The sequence below is a fragment of the Phyllobates terribilis genome, unplaced genomic scaffold, assembly GCF_046119375.1.
Source record: "Phyllobates terribilis strain yellow unplaced genomic scaffold, ASM4611937v1 Scaffold_5__5_contigs__length_657084704, whole genome shotgun sequence".
In the NCBI taxonomy this organism is placed as follows: domain Eukaryota; kingdom Metazoa; phylum Chordata; class Amphibia; order Anura; family Dendrobatidae; genus Phyllobates; species Phyllobates terribilis.
Window position 1 is genome coordinate 594,177,440 of NW_027362765.1, and position 23,692 is coordinate 594,201,131.

A 23,692-nucleotide genomic window follows, 5' to 3' on the forward strand; every position below is an offset into this window, starting at 1 on the left:
TTCTTCCTGCCTGTTGGGGTGCTCTGCCTCCCTCCCCCTGTGTGCTACTGTCCTCACTCAGCATGTCCTCCTGTTCTCGCTCAGCAGGTCCTCCTGCCAGATTGGGTCAGTTACTATATCATCCGCCAACTCGTCTTCCACTTCCGCACTCTGGTCCTCCTCCTGACATTCTGGCAATTGTATCTCATCATTGTCCACCTCTTGTGACACTTTCCCACCATCACATTCGTATGACCGTGGCTGCTCAAATATTTGGGCATTGCTACATGCGATCTCCTCTTGCCCCGCTTCAAGTGGACGAGGCTAGCGGCCCGAATCTATAAATGGAAAAGTGAACAGCTCTTCGGAGTGTCCAAGTGTGGGATCAGTTGTCTTCGGGCACTCGGCATGGTGGAAGGAAGGAGGATCAGGGTGAGATATGTACAGTCAAGACTCACGGCTACTGAGACTTGAACGTATGGAAGACAGGGTGGTGGTAAAGTGACTGGAAGCATTATCCGTTATCCAACCAACAACCTTTTGACACTGCTCTGGGTTCAATAGTGGTGTGCTGCTGTCACCTAGTAATTGGGACAGGATGGTCGGGTGAAAAGATGTGGGTGTTTGTTGTGGCACAATTTCAGCTTGTCCCCGGCCTTGGCCTCTGCATGCACCATCACCATCACGTTCAGTTGCCTTCCCTTGTCACGCGCCTTGCCCATTTTAAATGGAGGACAATATCTTCCATGCTCACTACAAATGGCTGAATTTTGAGTGAACTTATATGTGATCCGTCTGATGGACAAACCTCAGTTTTAAATAGCTGGTTGTAGGTAATAATTTTTAACAGAAAACTGGTGTCAATAACTTCGCTGACACACTGAAACAAAATTTTAATGGAGGCCAGAAATGGCAGAATTTTCATTGAACTTATATGTGATCCATATAACGGACAAACCACAGTTTTAAATAGCTGGCCTGTAGGTAATTATTTTTATCAGCAACCTCGTGTCAATAACTTTTCTGTCACACTACAACAAAATTTCAAAGGACCCATGCTTTTGTGTTTGTAATTCTGACCACTGTGTATGTATAACCCTTATGTATATAGTGTATTGTTTAGTGTGCCCTTACGGAGATTAAATATATAATTTAACCTTGGGCTGTTCTTTTATCTCGATCCACAAATCTCATGTCATTTGTTCAGTCCATAATGTACCAATCTGACCTTACGCGTCCCTCAGGGGGGTGTGGAACGTCACGTAGGTGCAGAAGGCAGGTCCATACCACGTGCTCTGTCTGACATAACTGTGATGTCAGGCAGGAGGCGGGTTGTGGATCCATCACAAGCAGTGGCAACAGCGAGATTCTGTGGGGTCCCCCTGTTGCCGTTTCTTCACACACATCTTTTCACATATACACCCCTCTCCAACCATATTATGTTATTCATTTTATTCTTAAGTTCTCCAATAAATGGGGGGAAGCATCTAGCCAGTGATAAGCTAATAATTTCCTAGTCTGATATATTATGTGCAAGATACCCAATTTTATTGATGAATTTGGATCAGTCCCCTCCTGCAGACCCAAATACATGACAATGGGTTTGACTGTATATGAATGCTATAGACCTGTTTTACAAGATCTACAACATCTTTCCAATACTTTCCAATGCTCCGACTCTCCCACATCATGTGCATAAGATGTGCATTATCCTGCCCGCACCTGGGACACAATGCATCCTGTCATTTCGTGCAAGAAACTAGGCATTCTATATACTCTATGCAGGAGAAAAAGCTGAGATAGCCTTTGTCCCTCTGAAACTGCCAACCTAGGGGTCTGTTCCAGAACATCCACCCATTGCTCCTCTGTCAGTGTTCTAAGTAGTGATGAGCGAATATGTTCGAAATCCGATCTCCAAACTTAAGTTCGACACGAATGTGGCACATTCGGATTCGTGATCGGAAAGGTGAGCAAAGTTTGTTAAATTCAGGAAAATCGGTAACGTTCGGCGAATTTCCGTGGTTACGTGATTGCGGGGCAACTACTTCATTTTTAACAGTTTTGCTAACATAGTGCTTGTGTATGATGAGCAGGGAGACGTGGTAGATGAGTGGGGGAGCTGGTGATAGTTCAGAACACGTCAGATCAGTGGCGCGCTGTTTTTTTTTTTCTGTAGGCGGTAACTTTAAGTCAGGAAAGTGCGGCTAGCCAATGAGAGTACTGGAAGCATCCACAGTGTCCCAGTCACAAGGGCTTCTGCAATTGGCTTCTGAAATCACATGTCCTCTCCATATAAAAACCAGCCATGTTCCCTCATCACCATTTTATGCATGTCACTCGTGTTAGACGCTGTTCCTGTGTAATGATAGATATTAGCTAGATAGATGGCTGCATATGTGGAAGCCAGATAGTGTAGATCAGTACTGTGCTGTGTACCTGTTCAATTGCGCAATTACTGAGATTCTAAAAGAAAGAGCAGGGCCTATGGTATAGAACAGTGTTGTGCATCAGTTGTACTGTCTGTGCTCCATGCAAGGGTATACTTTCAATCTATTTTTGCACTTGCTAATGTGATAAATCAAGCAAGCAAGCAAGCCCTTGCAGGCCACTTTTTGATTTGATTTTGTGGGGTTGAAATTCAGCTGTCTGCAGAGTTTGTCAGTGCAGAGCTTCTGAGTGCAGAGCACAAAAACCTTTTTTTTTCATTTGCTAATATGATAGTGCAAGCTGTGTTAGCCCAGTTTATCATTTTTTTGGTGGATGATATTCAGCTTTATGCACAGTAAAACAAATATTTTTTTTCTGTTGCTAGCCTAAGTCCAATAAAGATTTTTTTGCATGGCAAGATTTTGAAATAGTATGGAGAATATCTCATATGTTATACAGGCGTCATCCACAGTAAAAAAAATACTTTGTTCGATTCCTGACGTTATACAGCAGGGACAACTTGGTTTGAAATAGTTTGGAGAATATCTCCTATGTTATAAAGGCCTCATCCACATTAAAAAATACTTTATTCTGTTACTAACTTCATAAACTAGGGGACATCTCAGGGTGCCAAGGGAGGGTGGTTCACTGCGATCGAGGGGGGTTGGCGATACCAGAAAAACTGTTAATGAAGGTGTTAGTGAAGGTGAGGAACAAATGGAAGAGGAAGAGATGATGGGTGAAAAACAGTCAGAAGATGAAGAGGATAATCATCCCCTCTTTGCTCGTGTTTGGCGGGAGGGGACGGAGGAAACAAGCATCAGAATTACCCAGCCACCAACACCGCATGGGCTTGAACCTCATGAAAGAGCCCGACATATGAATGTGCTCTTGCTGCACTATCTGTAGTTATGATTCGAAATAGTGCTGACGACTGGGTTGCCACTCTGTTAGATCCACGTTATAAGAGTAAATTTTGCCAGATGCTTCCTGCCCTGGAAAGGGACCTGCGAATGCTGGAGTATCGAAACACATGTTTTTACACAACCTTAAGATACGTTTTCCCCAAGCCAGCAGTGAGGCACACAGAATTCATCGCAGCTTTACACTTCCAACCTCCGGCACATCAATTCGTCAACGGCAAAGTATTAGCAGCAGCAGTTGTGTAAGTGGCAGAAGCAATTTCTGTCAGTCCTTTCATACATTTTTTAGCCCAGGTTGTGCACCTGCACAACAGAGTACAAGTCTGACATGTGGTGAACGACTGGAGAGGATGGTGCACTTCTGGTTTAGTTTCCATCTGCTGGGTTGGCTGTAGTGGAAGAGGCTTTGATCTCCATTGTACTACTTCTACTCTAGAGAAATTGATGCCACTTTGGTGGTTTTAGGCACTAATTTATTAAAATGTGAACACTCTTGATTGTGTCTCCATCTACTGGGTTGGCTGTAGGGGAAGAGATGTCATTCCTAATTCTACAATTTCTACTGTAGTGAAATTGATGCCACTTTGCTGGTGTCTGCCACAAATTTTTGTAAATGTGGGGAATCCTGATTTGGTCTCCATCTACTGGGTTGGCTGTAGGGGAAGAGGTGTCTGTCCCCATTATATTACTTCTAATCTACTGAAATTGATGCCACTTCGGTGGTGTCAGGCACTAATTTTTTTAATGTGAACACCAGGGGCGGACCTACCACCGATGCAGTCTGTGCAACTGCACCGGGGCCCGGCGGTGCAGGGGGGCCCTTGCTGGGCGACTAATGATGAGGACTACCTGGCCTGCTTCTAGGAGCCCCAGGCCCCTACTGGGTTGGCTGTAGGGGAAGAGGTGTCTGTCCCCATTATACTACTTCCAATCTACTTAAATTGATGCCACTTTGGTGGTGTCAGGCCCTAATTTTTTTTATGTGAACACCAGGGGCGGACCTACTGCCGATGCAGTCGGTGCAACTGCACCGGAGCCCGGCGGTTCAGGGGGGCCCATGCTGGGCGACTAATGATGAGGGCAACCTGGCCTGCTTCTTGGAGCCCCAGGCTCCGGGAGGCCCATGGCCAGATTGCACTCATTATATGCGGCGGGCAGGGAGCAATCCCTCCAGCACCATTGCTGGCAGGAAAAAATGGCTGCGGCTTTCTCCCTGACACAGTCCCGTGCGGCTTGATGACATCATTATGCAGCGTGGGCCTGTGTCAGAGAGAAAGCTGCCGGTGAGGACGATGCTGCAGGGGAGCGTGCTGAGAGGTAAGTTGTGCATTTTTTTATTTTTATATACTGAAACGCTGGGGAGAGCAGGAGAATGAGGGGAGGTGAGGGAGAGCAATGATGGGGCTAAGGAGAGCAGTGGTGGTGATGGTGAGAGCAATGATGGGGCTAAGTAGAGCAATGGTGGCGATGGGGAGAGCAATGATGGGGCTAAGGAGAGCAATGGTGGCGATGTGAAGAGAAATGATGGAGCTATGGAGAGCTATGGTGGCGATGGGGAGAGCAATGATGGGGCTAAGGAGAGCAATGGTGGTGATGTGGAGAGCAATGATGGGGCTATGGAGAGCAATGGTGGCGATGGGGAGAGCAATGATGGGGCTATGGAGAGCAATGGTGGTGATGGGGAGAGCAATGATGGGGCTAAGGAGAGCAATGGTGGCGATGGGGAGAGCAAAAATGAGACTAAGGAGAGCAATGATGGGGATGGAGAGAGCAATGATGGGGCTGGAGAGAGCAATGATGGGGCTGGGGAGAGCAATGATGGGGTGCTGGGAGAGAGCAATGATGGGGGTGCTGGGAGAGAGCAATGATGGAGGTTGCTGGGAGAGAGCAATGATGGTGGTGCTGGGAGAGAGCAATGATGCAGGTGGTGGGAGAGAGCAATGACGGGGGTTTCTGGGACAGAGCAATGATGGGGGTGCTGGGAGAGAGCAATGATGGAGGTGCTGGGAGAGAGCAGTGACGGGATTGCTGGGAGAGAGTAATGACAGGGGTGCTGGGAGAGAGCAATGACAGGGGTGCTGGGACAAAGCAATGGCGGGGGTGCTGGGACAGAGCAATGATGGGGATGCTGGAAGAGAGCAATGATGGGGGTGCTTGGACAGAGCAATGATGGAGGTGCTGGGAGAGAGCAATTACGGGGGTGCTGGGAGAGAGCAATGATGGGGGTGCTGGGAGAGAGCAATGACGGGGGTGCTGGAAGAAAGCAATGATGGGGGTGCTGGGAGAGAGCAATGATGGGGTCTCTTTGCTTGTACTGTAAAGCCTTGTATATTTTCTGTAAGCACATAGTCTTACAGTTAATTGAGGAGAGTCACAGAGACTGAATAATTTATATTATTGGCCAGTGGAGATTATAGTTAATGGGCGTGCACAGTGCTGCTTATCACTTTATATTTTGATTACTAAGTGCCTAATAGTATATTAATTGGGAGGGTACATACCTGTAGTGCGGGGGAGACATATATATATATAATAGATGTGACCTTGTTATTTTCTAGGCTGGAGATCATCGTGACAAGACGAGTCGTGGCTGGGAGATATCAACATGAAGGTCTGACCAGATGGAGAAGAAACAGCAGAAACCGAGTCTGATCAGATGAGAAGTCAGCGGTAAGTGCCTGGATATAAGTATTATTCTGTATGTGCACTGTGTGACTTGGAGTGATAATGTTATCTGTAAAATCCCTTAGGCTGCATTCTCACATTTGAGTCCGTGTGTTGCCAGATTTTTTTATCGGATGGTCCATGGACTCGTAGAGTTTTGCAGATCCATTCACACATCCATGAAAATCATGAGTCTGAGAATGAGATCTGTGAGGGTCAGAGAATGTCCTGTTCTGATCTGATTTTGTGGATCAGAATAGGACATGCTCAATGCGTCTGTAAAAACGGGCAGCACACCGACACACAGATACAGGAATGTAGCCTTATTATTTATAGCACAGTCCCTTAGTATATACTGTACTCACTTATTATGTATAGCACCATCCTTAGTTATATAGTTTAATCTTTTATTATGAATAACACCCTCCCTAAATACGTACCATCCTCTCTAGTTATATCTGATGCTGTCTCTTATTATATAGATTCCTCTGCTGTTATGTACAGTGCTGTCCCTTACATAGCTTAATATTGCTATTTTTATCAGTCACAGCGCCCTCTTTTCTTACATAGTCGTCTCTTGCTACATATAAAATGACTGCTGATGGGACAGCCGGTGACCAGAAGACCAGTCCATCAGCTCCTCCATCAGAAAATAAGCTTTTCCCTGCTCCATTAGCCGTCATTGCATTATATGTCTAACAAGAGAGGACAGTATGTAATAAAAAACAGTGTGCTTTATTTTCCGATATGTAAGGGACGGTGCTGTACATAACGAGAGGGCACTGTGTATTAAGGGACAGTAATATACATAATAAAGGAGGTTTTGTAAGAGGTATATATGTGTGTGTGTGTGTGTGGCTATATATACATCTGTAGCTTTGTCACCATAAAAGGTGGGGGGCTCAGACACATTTCTTCACAGGGGCCCCAAGCAGTCAGTGTCCACCCCTGCTGAACACTCCTGGTTGGGTCTCCATTTGCTTGGTTGTCTGTAGTGGACAACCAAGCAATTATAATAGTTATACTCTAGTGATATTATTTTTTTTGGTGCAGATATTGTTCTCAACACAGGGGTACACAAACATTTGATTCACCAAGCACACCACACATTTCTCAATCCATCGTAACATCTCCATCTGCACTTCACTCACGGTCCAGCAGTTTGTCCGTTTCACCGTACTCCCCCTCTGTCGGCACTGCAGCCAGCACAATTGTGGTCACGTAAAAGACTGTTTCCTCCTACACATGACAAAGTTAAGAGGTTGAATGTCACGGGTGTGTCAGAAGTGACAGACAGTTGCCCTGCAGTTGATTGCAGGAGATCTCTATGTTTGGCATTACAGACATCTTCTAGGGCCCAGCTGCTACCTTCCACTGGCTAATTAACACCCTGCCTGGGTGTATAAATACCTCCTGTGCTTCACAGTGAGGTGCCGGCGATATTCATTATTCCTTGAAAAGGCTTTAGCAAGAGAAGTGCTTCCTCTCTGGAGCTTGAGGACATTTGTGCATTTGTCTGGAGTCGTCTAAAACTAAGCAATTTCCCCCTTTTTGTTCACCCTTGTTGTCTATAGTGTTTAGTGGAGATCGACTAGTGCTCATCTCCTCCATTCCCTAGCCTTAGCCATACGCCAGAGAAAGACAGGGCAAGGCACACGTGTGGCGATTGGTGAAGAGCCAATACAGGGACGTTAGTGGAGACAGGGTGACGCTAGATCAACCTACGAGGGCTCCACTTCCCCCCATTCCCTAGAGTCTGGGCTCCCTTTCCCTCTTCCCTTTGTGTTGCACTAAGTCTTTCCCACACCTTGCGTGACATTGAACTCCACCATCTCCAATCTGATGGCCACGGAAATGGTAGTCTTAGGATCTAATTTTTTTTAAATGTGAATAGTTCTGATTGGGTCTCCATCTGTTGGGTTGGCAGTAGTGGAAGAGGTGTCGGTCCCCATTATACTACTTAAACTCTAGTGAAATTAATGCCACTTTGGTGGTTTTAGCCCCTCATTTATTAAAATGTGAACACTCCAGATTGGGTCTCCATTAGTGTTGAGCGAGCACTAAAATGCTCGGGTGCTCGAAGCTCGGGCCAAGCTCGCCTTGATACTAGGGTGCTCGACCCGAGCAACGAGCCCAATGTTAGTCTATGGGAGACCCGAGCAATGTTAGTCTATGGGAGACCCCGGCAGTCTTTTAAAAGCCTAACAAGTGCCCAAAACGATAGTGACAGTGCTCAAATTACATGGGGACAGCATGGGGATCGCCCTAGGTAGCATTTCTGACCCCCAGGTCCCAGCTGTCAACAATGTGGTCAGAGATATTAAGCACTTTTAAGGGCTCACAATAAAACGTTCAAAAACGAAACTGAAACTGCTTTCCTGTGAAATATGTTAAGGAAGTTCCTTTCCAGGGTAGAGACTTGTGTATAAGGTAAAATAAATAACCCCCCCAAAAAATACTCCTCCACAGCTTGGGCTATGTTCACAAGTAGCATTTTTTATGTGTTTTTGCACTTTTGTATTGCTTTCAACCGTGACAAATGTATTCACCGGGAAATGTAATTTTAACATTTTACAATCTTATCTGGCCATGTGCTGTGTGACACATGCATACAGTGCTGAAAAGACATGGGAACAGCATAGGGAAGACTCCTGGAAGCATCTCTGACACCCAGGTCACTGCCTAAAAGTATGCCCATCAGAAGTGATCCTTGCCGCATCAGAAGATGCAGACTTGCAACTATCCCCGTGCAAGTCCTTGTCCCAGGGCACTGTTTAATTGTACCTCCCCCATTCCTTGCAATGCAAGTGAAAATATGCAGCCTGCCACCCACCCACCCCCAGGCTGCAATACCATACTGCTAGCTTGCACTTGAAATGGGGCCTTTTAGTTAGGAGGAGGCAGAAGCTGGCCACTACCTCATGGCTGCTTCGGGAACGAGGTCTCCATACTCAGTCCCCAGCCACCACTATTTGTCCCGGTAACCTTCCCCACACTTTTCTTAGCCTGGCCTGCTTTAGGGCAGCATTGGACGAGCCCACCAGAGTAACAGACTCCTCCGGTGGGCCCTGGCTTCTCCATCAGGGGAGTTGAGAGTGCTAAGGTGAGGAGCATAATGATGATAGAAGTTAGCATCTGCTTTTTTTTCTTGGAATGCAAGCACATGTATGTAGTAGCGACTAGGCCTGAGGTGGTCAGCGTTTTGGCGCATATCCTACCTCCTCCGAGGATTGCTGGATGTTTTCCTGCTACTATCCCAGTTCTATGACTCCCGTTAAAACAAAGCTTCAGGTGATAAATGATGGATGAGGTGGTGGCAAAGGAGAAAGAGCAGGAGGAACAGGGACCATTCAGATCAATATCAGGCCAGTCAACCACACATGTCTTGTAGGATATGTTTCTGTACCAAAAGGAGCGGTTCGGCTACACAGTTATAGGGCATACAGTGAGTGCAATGCCTACCAAAAATTTAGAGGCACTCCAATGCCCCTTGGAAGTGACATGGAGGTCAGAGGGCCTTAACTTAACTATTTTTTCCATTTATAGCAACTGGGTCTCCTGTGCACTGTTGGCCTAAGCAGTGAATGGAAGGCTTTCCAAAAATTATGAGGAACTGCAATGCCCCTTGAAACAGATGTGGATTACAGCGTAGAAAAAAACTTCTACCCATTAATGGGGAGTGGGTCTCGATTAGTGTTCGCCTATGCATTGAAAAGCAAAAGCTGACTAAAATTCAGAGTAGCTTAACAAGATGGTTTTAATGCCCCTCGGAAGAGACGAGGAGATCGCAGTAGCTTAACAAGACGGTTTTAATGCCCCTTTGGAAGAGACGTGGAGGTCCCAGTAGCTTAACAAGACGGTTTTAATGCCCCTTGGAAAAGTGGTGGAGGTTGCAGTAGCTTAACAAGACGGTTTAAATGCCCCTTGTATAAGTAGTGGAGGTCACAGTAGCTTAACAAGACAGTTTTAATGCCCCTTGGAAAAGTGGTGGAGGTCACAGTAGCTTAACAAGACGGTTTTAAAGCCCCTCGGAAGAGACATGGAGGTCCCAGTAGCTTAACAAGACGGTTTTAATGCCCCTTGGAAAAGTGGTGGAGGTCGCAGTAGCTTAACAAGACGGTTTTAATGCCCCTTGGAAAAGTGGTGGAGGTCGCAGTAGCTTAACAAGATGGTTTTAATGCCCCTTGGAAAAGTAGTGGAGGTCGCAGTAGCTTAACAAGACGGATTTAATGCCCCTTGGAAAAGTGGTGGAGGTCACAGTAGCTTAACAAGACGGCTCTAATGCCCCTTGGAAAAGTGGTGGAGGTTACAGTAGCTTAGCAAAACAGTTTTAATGCCCCTTGGAAAAGTGGTGGAGGTCACAGTAGCTTAAGAAGACGGTTTTAATGCCCCTCGGAAGAGACGTGGAGGTCCCAGTAGCTTAACAAGATGGTTTTAATGCCCCTCGGAAGAGACGTGGAGGTCGCAGTAGATTAACAAGACGGTTTTTATTGCCCCTTGGAAAAGTGGTGAAGGTCACAGTAGCTTAACAAGATGGTTTTAATGCCCCTTGGAAAAGTGGTGGAGGTCACAGTAGCTTAACAAGACGGTTTTAATGCCCTTTGGAAAAGTGGTGGAGGTCACAGTAGCTTAACAAGATGGTTTTAATGCCCCTCGGAAGAGACGTGGAGGTCGCTGTAGCTTAACAAGATGGTTTTAATGCCCCTCGGAAGAGACGTGGAGGTCACAGCAGCTTAGCATGATGATTTTAATGCCCCTTGGAAAAGTGGTGGAGGTCACAGTAGCTTAAGAAGATGGTTTTAACGCCCCTCGGAAGAGACGTGGAGGTCCCAGTACCTTAACAAGATGGTTTTAATGCCCCTCGGAAGAGACGTGGAGGTCACAGTAGCTTAACAAGACAGTTTTAATGCCCCTCAGAGGAGACGTGGAGGTCGCAGTAGCTTAACAAGACGGTTTTAATGCTTCTTACAAGAGCCATACAACACAGCATATTACAAACATTATTCCCATTATTGGGGAGTGGGTCTCCCATAGTCTTTGCCTATGCTTTCCAAGCAAAAGCTGCCAAAAATTAGGATGGAGGAACTTGCAATGCCCCTTACAAGAGCCATGCAGTAAAGCATATTACAAACATTATTCCCATTATTGGGGAGTGGGTCTCCCATAGTCTTTGCCTATGCCTTCCAGGTAAAAGATGACAAAAATAAGGACGGAGGAACTTTCAATAATGGCAACATGGACCACGGTCACCCTGGTGGTATAGTGGTGGTGGAGGCTGAGGATAAGGAGAAGAACATAAAACAGCCGAAATGAGGAAGCATATACCCATGTGTGGGTGTGAAGCGGTGCATGTGAATACACCTCCCAAAATAACACAGTGGATTTGACTTTATGTTACTCTGCTGTCATTTGGTGGTGATGAGAAGTCTGGCCCAATCCAGCCCTTTTTCATTTTGATAAGGGTCAGCTTGTCAGCATTGTCAGTTGACAGGCGAGTGCGCTTATCAGTTATAATTCCCCCAGCGGCACTAAAAACACACTCCGATAATACGCTAGCGGCAGGGCAGGCCAGGACCTCCAAGGCATACAGAGCGAGTTCATTCCAAGAGTCCAGCTTGGATACCCAATAATTAAAAGGCACAGAGGAATCACGGAGGACGCTGGTACGGTCGGCAAGGTACTCCCTCACCATCTTTTGAAACTTTCCACTCCTTGTGAGAGTACCCCGCGCCTCAGGGTCTGTCCGAAGGGAGTGTCTGAGAAAACTGTCCCAGAACGTTGACAGTGTTCCCCTGCCTCTGCTGGATTGGAGTTGCATCTCTCTCGTATGTACGCCTTGGTTGGGCAACGAACTGTGACCTCTGCCGCTAGCGTGTTCAGATGGGAATTTTTTTTAACTGTTCTACAGCAAGGGCCTTCTGGTACTGCCCCATTTTTGTAGACCTCTCCACCTCAGGAATAAGAGAGTGAAAGTTCTCCTTGTAGCGGGGGTCTAAAAGTGTCACCAACCAGTAATGACTGTCACCCAACATTTTGACAACGCGAGGGTCACGGTTAATGCAGCGTAACATAAAGTCAGCCATGCGTGCCAGACTGGTAACGGGCAAGACTTCCGTGTCCTCACCAAGATGATGACTGACCATGCTCTCCTCCTCCTTCTCCTCCTCCTTCTCCGCCCTGTCCTCAGGCCACCCACGCTGAACCGACTGTATGACAGTTGTACAGGTACTACCGTCTACAGCGCATGATACAAGCTCCTGTTCTTCCTCCTCCTCCTCCTCTCCCTCATTGTCCCCCAATGCACATTGGGATGAGATGAGGCTGGGCTGTGTGTAATCGACCGTTACGGCTTCTTGATCCATCTCATCATACTCTGGCTGCAATACCTCCTCTTTAATTCTCTGCAGAGAGCGTTGCAAAAGACAGACAAGTGGAATGCTGACGCTAATGATGGCGTCATCGCCACTCACCATCTTGGTGGACTCCTCCAAGTTTGTCAAGATGGTACATATGTCAGAAATCCAGGTCCACTCCTGAGGTCTTATGTGTGGAGTCTGACCTGAATATCGACGGCCTTGTTGCAGCTGGTAGTCCAAAACTGCTCTCTTCAGCTCACAAAACCTTTGCAACATGTGGAGGGTAGAGTTCCAACGTGTGGGGACATCACACACCAGTCGGTGTGCTGGAATCTGAAAACGCTGCTGCAACACAGCAAGGGCGGCGGAAGCTGAAGCCGACTTGCGAAAATGAGCTGACAGGTGGCGTACTTTGACAAGCAGATCTGGCAACTCGAGGTACGATTTAAGAAACCGCTGAACTACGAGGTTAAGCACATGAGCCAGGCATAGTACGTGTGTGATCTCGCCTCGCCTCAGAGCCGCCACCAGGTGACGGCCATTGTCACACACGACCATGCCTGGATGTAGGTTCAGCGGTGTCAGCCACAGATCTGCCTGCTCTTTCACAGCTGTCCACAACTTACAAGCAGTGTGAGGTTTCTCACCTAAGATTATTAGTTTCAGCACAGCCTGTTGACGCTTGGCAGAGGCAGTAATGCAGTGCTTCTAGCTAGTAACTGATGTGGTGATATCTGAGATGGAGGCTGAACATGAGGAGGAGGAGGAGGATGATGCGCAGGAGCTGTACACTGTGGGGGCAACTCTGACTGACATATGGCCGCAATCCTCAGTGAGGGGAGGATGTGTTCCGTCCCAAGGTCCGACTGGGTCCCGGCTTCCACTATGTTTACCCAGTGTGCCGTCAGGGAGATGTACCGTCCCTGGCCACAAGCATTTGTCCACGTGTCCGTTGTCAGGTGGACTCTCCCAGTAACTGCGTTGTTGAGGGCACGGCAGATATTTTGGGACACGTGCTTGTGTAGTGCGGGGATGGCACACTGGGCAAAATAGTGTCGGCTGGGGACCGAATACCGAGGGACGGCAACCGCCATAAGGCTGCAGAAGGATTCCGTCTCCACCAGCCTAAAAGGCAGCATTTCCAACGCAAGAAGTCGTGAATTGTGCGAATTTAGGACTGTGGCCTGTGGGGCGTTAGCTGCGAATTTCCGCTTTCGTTCAAAGGTCTGGGATATGGACAATTGAACGCAGCGGTGGGACGTGGACGTGGACGTTGATGCTGTTTCTTGAGAAACTGCCATAACAAGTGAAGACTGAGAGGAGGGGGCATCTTTGCATGCAGTATAGACAGGGGATTGCCTTGCACACACAACAGGGGGTTCTATTGCACGCACAACAGCGGAAGAAGCAGTGGTTACACCCGCTGACACTGGTCGTGGACCCTGGGGTTCGCCCCACAAAGTCGGGTGCTTTGCTGCCATGTGCCTGATCATGCTGGTGGTGGTCAGGCTGGTAGTTTTGTCACCCCTGCTGATGCTGGCATGGCAGGAGGTACAAATGGCCTTTTTGGGGTTATCAGCAGAGTCTTTAAAAAAATTCCAGACTCTGGAATACCTACAGGTTGTACTTGCAACATCCCTTGTGTTGGTGTATGGGGAACTGTTGCCTGCCTTCTGTGTGCGGCCACCACACTGCTTCTTCCTGCCTGTTGGGGTACTCTGCCTCCCTCACCCTGTGTGCTGCTGGCCTCGCTCTGCATGTCCTCCTGCCATGTTGGGTCAGTTACTATATCATCCACCACCTCCCCATCTTCCACTTGCGCACCACGATCCTCCTCCTCACTTCCTGGCAATTGTGTCTCATCATTGTCACTTCTTGTAACAAATTGCCAGCGTCGACTTCCTGTGGCCGTGGCTGTTCAAATATTTTGGCATCGCTACATGCGATATCCTCTTCCACCACTTCAAGCTGAGCAGGCGAGGGGCACAAAACTGGAAATGGACCAGTGAACAGCTCTTCAGAGTGTCCAAGTGTGGGATCAGTTGATGTCTGACAACAGTCGGCATGGTGGGAGGAAGGAGCATCAGGGTGAGGAGGAGTATGTGGTCGAGACTCACGGCTACTAAGATTTGACTGTGTGGAAGACAGACCGGAGGTGGTGGTGCCCAGGTTACTGGAAGTATTATCTGCTATCCAATTAATAACCTGTTCACACTGATCAGTTTGCAATACTGGTGTTGTTCTGTGCTTCCCTAGTAATTTGGTCAAGAAGTGGGAGCGAGAAGATGTGGCTGTTGGTTGTGACACATTTTCACCTTGGCCACGGCCCCGTCCTCTGCACGCACCATCACCAGAACGTCCAGTTCCACGTCCCTTGCCACGCGCTTTGCCCATTGTAAAGGAAGTAAAATAGCTTACACTCGTACTATCAATGTAAAAAGGGTAATAAAAAGTAGATTAGAACCATGGAAGAGGAAGTTCTATTTCTACGGCCTACACCCGACTCTTTTAAACAATCGGAACAATCAGGGAGAAACTATTACTGTTTTTCTTTACGGAAAAAATACCAAAAGCTGGATAATATAGATTTTTTACTGTGGGACGGCAAAACCACAGTTATAATTTACTGGTGTATACCAGACTCTTTTAAACAGATATATTGGTGTCTGAACATTCAGGAGACACTATTACTGTTTTTCTTTACGGCAAAAAAATGCCAAAAGCAGGATAATACAAAACCACAGTTCTATTTCTCGGGCCTACACCAGACTATCTTCAACAGATATATTTGTGTCTGAACAATCAGGAAACACTATTACTGTTTTTCTTTAAGGCAAAAAATGCCAAAAGCAGGATAATACAGATATTTGACCCGTGGAACTGCAAAACCACAGTTCTATTTCTCGGGCCTATACCAGACTATTTTCAACAGATATATTTGTGTCTGAACAATCAGGGAGAAACTATTACTGTTTTTTTACAGCAAAAAATGCCAAAAGAAGGATAATAGAGATTTTTTACCGTGGAACAGCAAAACCACAGTTATAATTTACTGGTGTATACCAGACTTTTTTAAATATATATATTTGCGGCTGAACAGTGAGCGACACACTCAAACTGTTTTCTTTTAGATACCAATGGCCCAAAAGTGGATAATACAGAGGTTTGAACCGTGGAACTGAAAAACCACACTTCTGTTTCTCTGGCCTACACCAAACTATTTCCAAAATAAATATTTGTGTCTGAACAATCAGGGAGACACTGTTACAGTTTTTATTTACGGCAAAAAATGCCAAAAGCAGGATAATAGAGATATTTTACAGTGGAACAGCAAAACCACAGTTATAATTTACTGGTGTATACCATACTTTTTTAAATATATATATTTGCGGCTGAACAGTGAGCGACACACTGAAACTGTTTTTTTTTTACATACAAATGGCCCAAAAGTGGATAATACAAAGGTTTGAACCGTGGAACTGAACGGCAAAACCACACTTCTGTTTCTCTGGCCTACACCAGACTATTTTCAACAGATATATTTGTGTCTGAACTGTCACAGACACATTTTTTTTTTTTTTTGGTGAGAGGAACACCAAAAGGTTAATAAGACGGGTATTTGTACAGTGTGAAGGAGGGAAAAAAAAGAGGATTTAGATGGAAAAAAAGGATTTTTCCTGGCCCCCGAGACCTGGAGCTAAGTCCAGCAATTTCAGCAACAGGAGCACACAGGACTGTAATGCAGCGTTTGCTGGTATAACCACTGCGTCTCCTATACAGCCTGCCTGCCTGATATCTGGGATGGATATTAGTCCTGAGAAGGACTGTTTGCTTGATTTGGCAGCCTTTACAGACCCTACACTAACAATTTCGCAGTATATATCTCTCCCTAAATCAGCAGCGCTGTCCCTACACTGTCTGATCCCAGCCGTCTGTGTCCAAGATGGCGGCGCCCGGTTTTAAATACTCGAGGTGAGGCTGTGAGGCCAGCCAATCAATGTAATGCCCACAACCAACATGGCTGCGTCATTACAGCGACTGGCTGGCAATCCCTGCATGTTCATTGGCTCTGTAAAGAGCGCCAAACATGCAGGGCGGAGAACCGAGCTCCCGCCCAAGTAACCAGGAAATGCTCGGTGCTCGCCGAACATCCCGAGTAGCGTGATGCTCGGGCGAGTACCGAGCAGTGTCGAGCATGTTCGCTCAACACTAGTCTCCATCTATTGGGTTGGCTGTAGTGGAAGAGGTTTCTGTCTCCATTAAGCTACTTCTACTCTGGTGAAATTGATGCCACTTTGCTGGTATCTGCCACTAATTTTTGGAAATGTGGAGAATCCTGATAGGGTCTCCATGTACTGGGTTGGCTGTAGGGGAAGAGGTGTCGTTCCTAATTCTACAATTTATACTGTAGTGAAATTGATGCCACTTTGCTGGTGTCTGGCACTAATTTTTGGAAATGTGGGGAATCCTGATTGTGTCTCCATCTATTGGGTTGGCTGTAGTGGAAGCGGTGTTGGTAACCATTATACTACTTCTACTCTAGTGAGATTGATGCCACTTTTGTGGTTTTAGGCCCTCATTTTTTTACATGTGAAAACTCCTGATTGTGTCTACATCTATTGGGTTGGCTGTAGTGGAAGAAGTTTCTGTCTCCATTAAACTACTTTAACTCTGGTTAAATTGATGCCACTTTGCTGGTGTCTGCCACTAATTTTTGGAAATGTAGGGAATCTTGATTTTATCTCCATTTACTGGGTTGGCTGTAGTGGAAGAGGTGTCTGTCCCCATTATACTACTTCTAATCTGCTGAAATTGATGCCACTTCGGTTTTGTCAGGCCCTACTTTTTTTAATGTGAACACTCCTGGTTGGGTCTCTATTTGGTGGGTTGGCTGTAGTGGAAGAAGTTTTGGTCTCTATTATAATAATTATACTCTAGTGAAATTATTTTTTTGGTGTAGATATTGTTCACAACACAGTGGTACACAAACATGATAAAATCAAAATTGGTTTTCAATAAACAACCATTAGGCACCCCATCAAACGCATCTACTGTCTGTTACCGTGTCAAGTATTGTCAAGCAGGTCTCCCACCGCAGAACCTCCGGTTGTATACCTGCTCCAGTCAGGCTGAGTGAAAGCCCGTCAGCTCTAATGGAAGCGGACATGCCTGGCGTGTTTGTTTAAACGAGCACACCACACGTTTCTTAATCCACCGTAACTAGTGATGAACGAGCATGCTCTCTACTGCTCGGCGCTCGCCCGAGCATCTCACTGCTTGAGATGTTCGGCGCTCGCCGAATGCTTCTGGGGTTTCTCGGCAGGAGCTCGGGTCCCCTCCCTGCATTTTTGGCACTCTTTAGAGCACCAATAAATATGCAGGGATTGTCTCCCACACACTGTAATGCCGCAGCCATGTTGGTTGTGGCATTACAATAATTGGCTGGCCGCACAACGTCATCAGGTCTATATCAGACCTGGCGCCGCCATGCTCGTCACAGTCTACTCTGGAATCAGACAGTGTAGGGAGAGGTGCTGCTGAGCTAGGGAGAGATTTGCTTGTTTCTTAGTTAGTGTAGGTATACCACAACATATTTTAAATATATCCATCTCAATTAACAGTCCTTCTGAGGACTAATCAAGCTACATAGATACCAGTGCTAGGCAGGCAGGCAGTGTATGTGGCACACTGCAGTGCATATAGCAAGAGGGTCCATTCCAGTTCTGTCTGCTGGTGGTTTTACAGATATTTTTAGAAATACCCCCAGGTATCAGGGGCCAGGAATAATTTTTTTTTGGATCTTAATCCTGATTATTTGCTTAAAAAGCAAACCAGAGAACACCGTTTTTCTGCTCCATTTGCTTGTTGACACTGCAGAATACAGCCAGATCATTTCCATATTACAGCGCTAAAAATCCATCTATTCAAAACTGTGGTTTATCCGTCACACGGATCACATATAAGTATGCTGAAAATTCTGCCAATTCTGGCCTCCATTGAAATTTTGTTGCAGTGTGTCAGCAAAGTTATTGACACGAGGTCGCTGTTAAAAATAGTTACCTACAGGCCAGGTATTTATAACTGTGGTTTGTCCGTCACATGGATCACATATAAGTGCGCTGAAAATTCTGCCCTTTCGGGCCTTCACTGAAATTTTGTTTCAGTGTGTCAGCAAAGTTATTGACACGAGTTCGCAGCTAAAAATAGTTACCTAAAGGCCTGCTACTTAAAACTGTGGTTTGTCCGTCACACAGATCACATATAAGTGCGCTGAAAATTCTCCCATTTCTGGCCTTCATTGAAATTTTGCTGCAGTGTGTCAGTGAAGTTATTGACACGAGGTTGCTGTTAAAAGTAGTTACCTACAGGCCAGCTATTTAAAACTGTGGTTTTCCAACACATGTATCACCTATCACTGCGATTCAAATCCAGCCATTTGAAGTGAACGTGGAAAATATTGTCCTTCATTTAAAATGGGCAATGTGCGTGGCAAGGCACGGGGAAGTGGACGTGATGGTGATTAAGGTGCATGCAGAGGACAAGGCCGAGGCCGTGGGCTAGCTGAAATTGTGCCACAACAAACAACCACATCTTCTTGCTCGACCTTCCTGTCCCAATTAATAGGAGACCACAGAACACCACTATTGAACACAGAGCAGTGTGAAAAGGTTATTGGTTGGATAGCAGAAAATGCTTCCAGTCACTTAGCCACAACCATCACCACCACCCTGTCTTCCACACGGTCAAGTCTCAGTAGCCGTGAGTCTGGACCGCATATTCCTTAACCTGATCCTCCTTCCTCCCATCATGCCGAGTGCCCAGAGAAAACTGTTCCCACACTTGGAGCTGTTCACTTTTCCATTTATAGATTCGGGCCTCTCGCCCGGTCCACTTGAAGTGAGGCAAGAGGAGATCGCATGTAGCGATGCCCAAATATTTGAGCAGCCACGGTCACACAAAGGTGAAGGTGGGAAAATGTCACAAAAGGTGGACGATGATGAGACACAATTGCCAGAAAGTCAGGAGGAGGACCAGGGTGCGGAAGTGGAAGATGAGGTGGTGGATGATATAGTAACTGACCAAACCTGGCAGGGGGGTCATACAAAGTGATGACAGCAGCACATAGGGGGAGGGAGGCGCAGCACCACAACAGGCTGGAAGAAGCAGTGTGGTGCCTACAGACAGAAGGCGGGCAACCATTCCCTGTAACATCAACACAACAAAAGTTGCCTGTACAACTGTTAGGTCTTCCCGAGTCTGGATGTTTTTTAAAGACTCTGCCGATAACCCAAAAAGGCCATTTGCACCATCTGCCAGGCCAGCATCAGCAGGGGTAGCAAAACTACCAGCCTGACCACCACCAGCATGATCAGGCACATGGCAGCAAAGCACCGACTAAGTGGGCCGAACCCCAGGGTCCAGGAACAGTGTCTGCGGGTGGCACCACTGCTTTTTCCGTTGTTGTGCATGCAAGCCAATCCCCTGTCCATGGCGCATGCCAAGATGCCTCCTGCCCTGCACCTGTTGTTGCACACTCTCAACTAGCACCATCAGCAAGCACGTCCACATCCTTGTCCCAGCGGAGCGTTTAGTTGTCCCTACCCTAGTCCTTGGAACACAAGCGCAAATACGCATCCAACGCCCCACAAGCCTCACTACTAAATTCACACATTTTGAGACATTTTGAGACTGCTTGCGCTTGAAATGTTGCCTTTTAGGCTCTTGGAGACAGAAGCTTTCCGCAACCTGATGGCGGCGGCCGTCTTTCGGTACTCAGTCCCCAGCAACCACTATTTCTCCCGGGGTGCACAAGCACGTGTCCCACAACATTAGCCGTGCCCTCAACAACGCAGTTATTGGGAAAGTCCACCTAACCATGGACACGTGGACAAGTGCTTGTAGGCAGGGATGGTACATCTCGCTGACGGCACACTGGGTTAACATAGTGGAAGCCAGGACCCAATCGGACCTTGGGAAGGAACACGTCCTCCCAACGCCGAGGATTGTGGGCCTTTGGTCTATAAGATTTTCCCCCACATCTACAGCTCCTGCACCTCTTCCTCCTCTTCAGCATCCATCACCGAAATGACCACATCAGTCGCAATCTGGAAGCACTGCAGCACTGCCTCAGCCAAGTGGCAACAGGCTGTGCTGAAGCTAATATGCTTAGGTGACAAAACGCACAACGCTGAAGAGTTGTGGACAGCTCTGAATGAGCAGGCAGATCTGTGGCTGACACTGCTGAACCTACAGCCAGGCATGGTCGTGTGTGACAATGGCCGGAACCTGGTGGTGGCTCTGAGGCGAGGCTAGCTGACACACGGCCCATGTGCTTAACCTCGTGGATCAGCGGTTTCTCAAAACCTACCTGGAGCTGCTATATCTGCTTGTCAAAGTACGCCACCTGTATGCCCAATTTAGAAAGTTACCTACATCTCCTCCACCCTTACCTTGTTTCAGCAGCATTTGCAGCTTCAGGCTCACAGACTGGTGTGTGATGTCCCCATTAGTGTTGAGCCACCCCCGTAGTGTTCGAGTTCAGTTCGGTTCGTCGAACACCCGTATGTTCGCCAAACTGTTTGTCGAACTGTTCGTCGAACACCGTTAAAACCAATGGCAGGCAAACAAAAACACATAGAAACCCATAGAAAACACATAGAAAACACTTCAAAGGTGTCCAAAAGCTAAACAGCTGCTCAGAAGACACAGCTAACACATGGAAAAGTGACAAGTACATATAGTCATGCGAAAAGAAAAGAGGTGGAGGAGTAAAAGGAGGGGGAGACACAGATATAGGCATGTCATGCCCTTCTAAAATCAAAAAAGGCTGGAGTAAAAATCTAAAATCAGCCTACCAACACCCAGACGTCGTGACAAGAAAATTAAAAAAAGAAATATGTTTAGGTAGAATGGCGGTTCCATTCAGAACACATTTCTTACAAGACGTAGTGGTATCCCCGCTGTGAGTTGTGCCAAAAACGGATTCCCAATACATTCGGACTAATCCACCATTTGTCTTATCCAAGGGGCAGGTCAGTAAACGACAACATCGACGCGGAGCCAAGTACAGTAGTATATACTGTACATCCTTTCACAAGGCAATCAGGCGGATCAAGAAGTTGGGAAGGGTCACCCTAATGGCCAAAACAGACACTGATGCGGCGTTCCGGTTACTTACTACCTGTGCCTCCGAATAGTGTCCACCTATTGGGCTGCTTCTGGGAAGGAGCATACTATATAGATTGCTGTTTGCCCATGGGGTGCTCCAGATCCTGCTCACTATTTGAGGCGTTTAGTTGCTTCCTCGAATGGGTTGTAATGGACATTTCTAAAGGGGCACATATTATCCGTTACCTCGACAAATTCTCATGCCTGGGCCCAAAAGATTCGCCACAGTGTGAATACATGCGGTTGTCCACCTGTGAGAAGGAGAAAGCTGGATGGAGAGCGGACACTACAGAGCCGAGGAGTTAGATGGAGAATGGAAGAAGGAAAGAGGGCGAGGGAGGTAAGGGAGTACAGTGGAAGGCCGACCTGAGCTCCCCCACGTTCCTGCTGGGCGGGGAACAGCCCTGGGAAGAAAAGCCGCTTGCGCATCCCTTTGAGGTTACGGGCGCGAGTGGGCAGAGGGACTACGATGGAGTGTGAAGCCGACATGGCCAGTCCGTTCCTGCCCGTGCGACCTCCGTGTCGCCGGGTTTGTGCCAGAGCCACGGTGGACCCTGACGGCCAGCCCCCCTCTCCCAATACTGGTGCCTGTCTGCTGGTGGGTCGAGCCCCCGCGCGGTGGGGGGGAGTAACATCTGCAGAAGAAAGACCATCTTCCAGCCAAACTAAGATGTCTACTTCTTTTTGTGGACAATGTGATACGATCCCTTTCTTACGGACACGCCCATCGCTACAAATTCCAGATGAGGCACAAAAACAGCAGGTGCTTCAACGGATATCAAGTGCTCCTTCAAGTGGGCTCTCCTCCACCTCAACTTCAACATCACAAATACTCCAGTCCTCAGAGGTGTCACCCCAATCACACTTGCTTCCTCACAGCTCCCAAATCTCCAGCTTCCCATCTGAGTATGGGGTAACACAGATGGTTGAGTCTGTACAGCTGTTTACTCATACTATAGCCTGGGAAACGGAGGTCTGCTCCAGAGCTTCTGTTAATCCAGATGAGGAAATGTTCTGCACTGATGCCCAGAATCTTTATGAGTCGGATCCAGGACCAGATGAAGAAGGTTCTGAGCATAATGTAGACCCTCGTTCCTAAACTGTAACTCCTGTTGGTGGAGACAATGATGAAGACGATGATGAGACTCAAATACCTGATAGAAGCGACAATTTGACTTTTCGGTCAGGGCAGGAAGAGGATTGCTCTGAGGACGACCGGTGTGAGAACACACAGAGTGATGATGATGAGGTTGGAGATCCCACTTACTGTCAACCCACAGTCAGCCAGTCGATGAGGTCAGCAGAGGAGGTGGAGGAGGATGTGACTAGCCCAGGGGATGGGGATGACTCGGTACCTGGGCCTTTGCTTGGCCTTTGGGATGTCGCGGTGGTCGGCTCCCGGGCCCGTACCCTGGGGTCACTTTTTAAAAGGTTGGATAAATGTTAATTTTATAAGAGTTCGTGACGACACCTGTGGTATCTGGTGAGAAGTGCCAGCGCTGCAGTAGTCCACTGAGGCCGGTGATAAGGCAGCTCGATGGTATAGCTCCCCACAGGTGGAGCTAGGCCTCAGAAAAGCGTATGCAGGGGGAATGCAGGACAGGCGAGACCCATCTGGGTCAGAGCAAGAACGGGAACGGACACGGTAGTCACTTCAGTACCTTTTACTGGTGGAAATTCAGGCACATCCCGGAGCACTGTAGGGTGAAGGGTGCATATCAGGATCCTCCCCAATAAGCGGGTGTATGGCCTCCTGTTTCTTGCCTCTGCGTAGTAAGTTTCTGACCTGCCTGGAGCTAGGCCTAACTTTGTCTCTGTCCTGCGCTGGCTGACCTTGTGGTAGGGCCTTGTCTTGGAGTTCACGCTCCCAGTATGCGGGGCCTAAGTGTCTCCTCGCTCTGTTACGTATCAGCAACTTAGCGATCCTGGGACTTGTAGTTCTCCAGGGATTCCGGTTATGCCTTAATGGGTCATAGAGATCCCGGTAAGCTCGTATCCGGTGTCCGGTAAATGCTTCGGGGTGAGCTGGTTAAGCTTCTCTGCCCCCTATGTACTAACTCTCCACTCGCCTTCGGCCTACTCGGGCCCTCACTAGGCTATACACACTAACGGCAGCTTGCCGCGCTTCACCGACCGTATGGCGCCAGCACACCTTAAGCTCTAACTGGGCTCCCT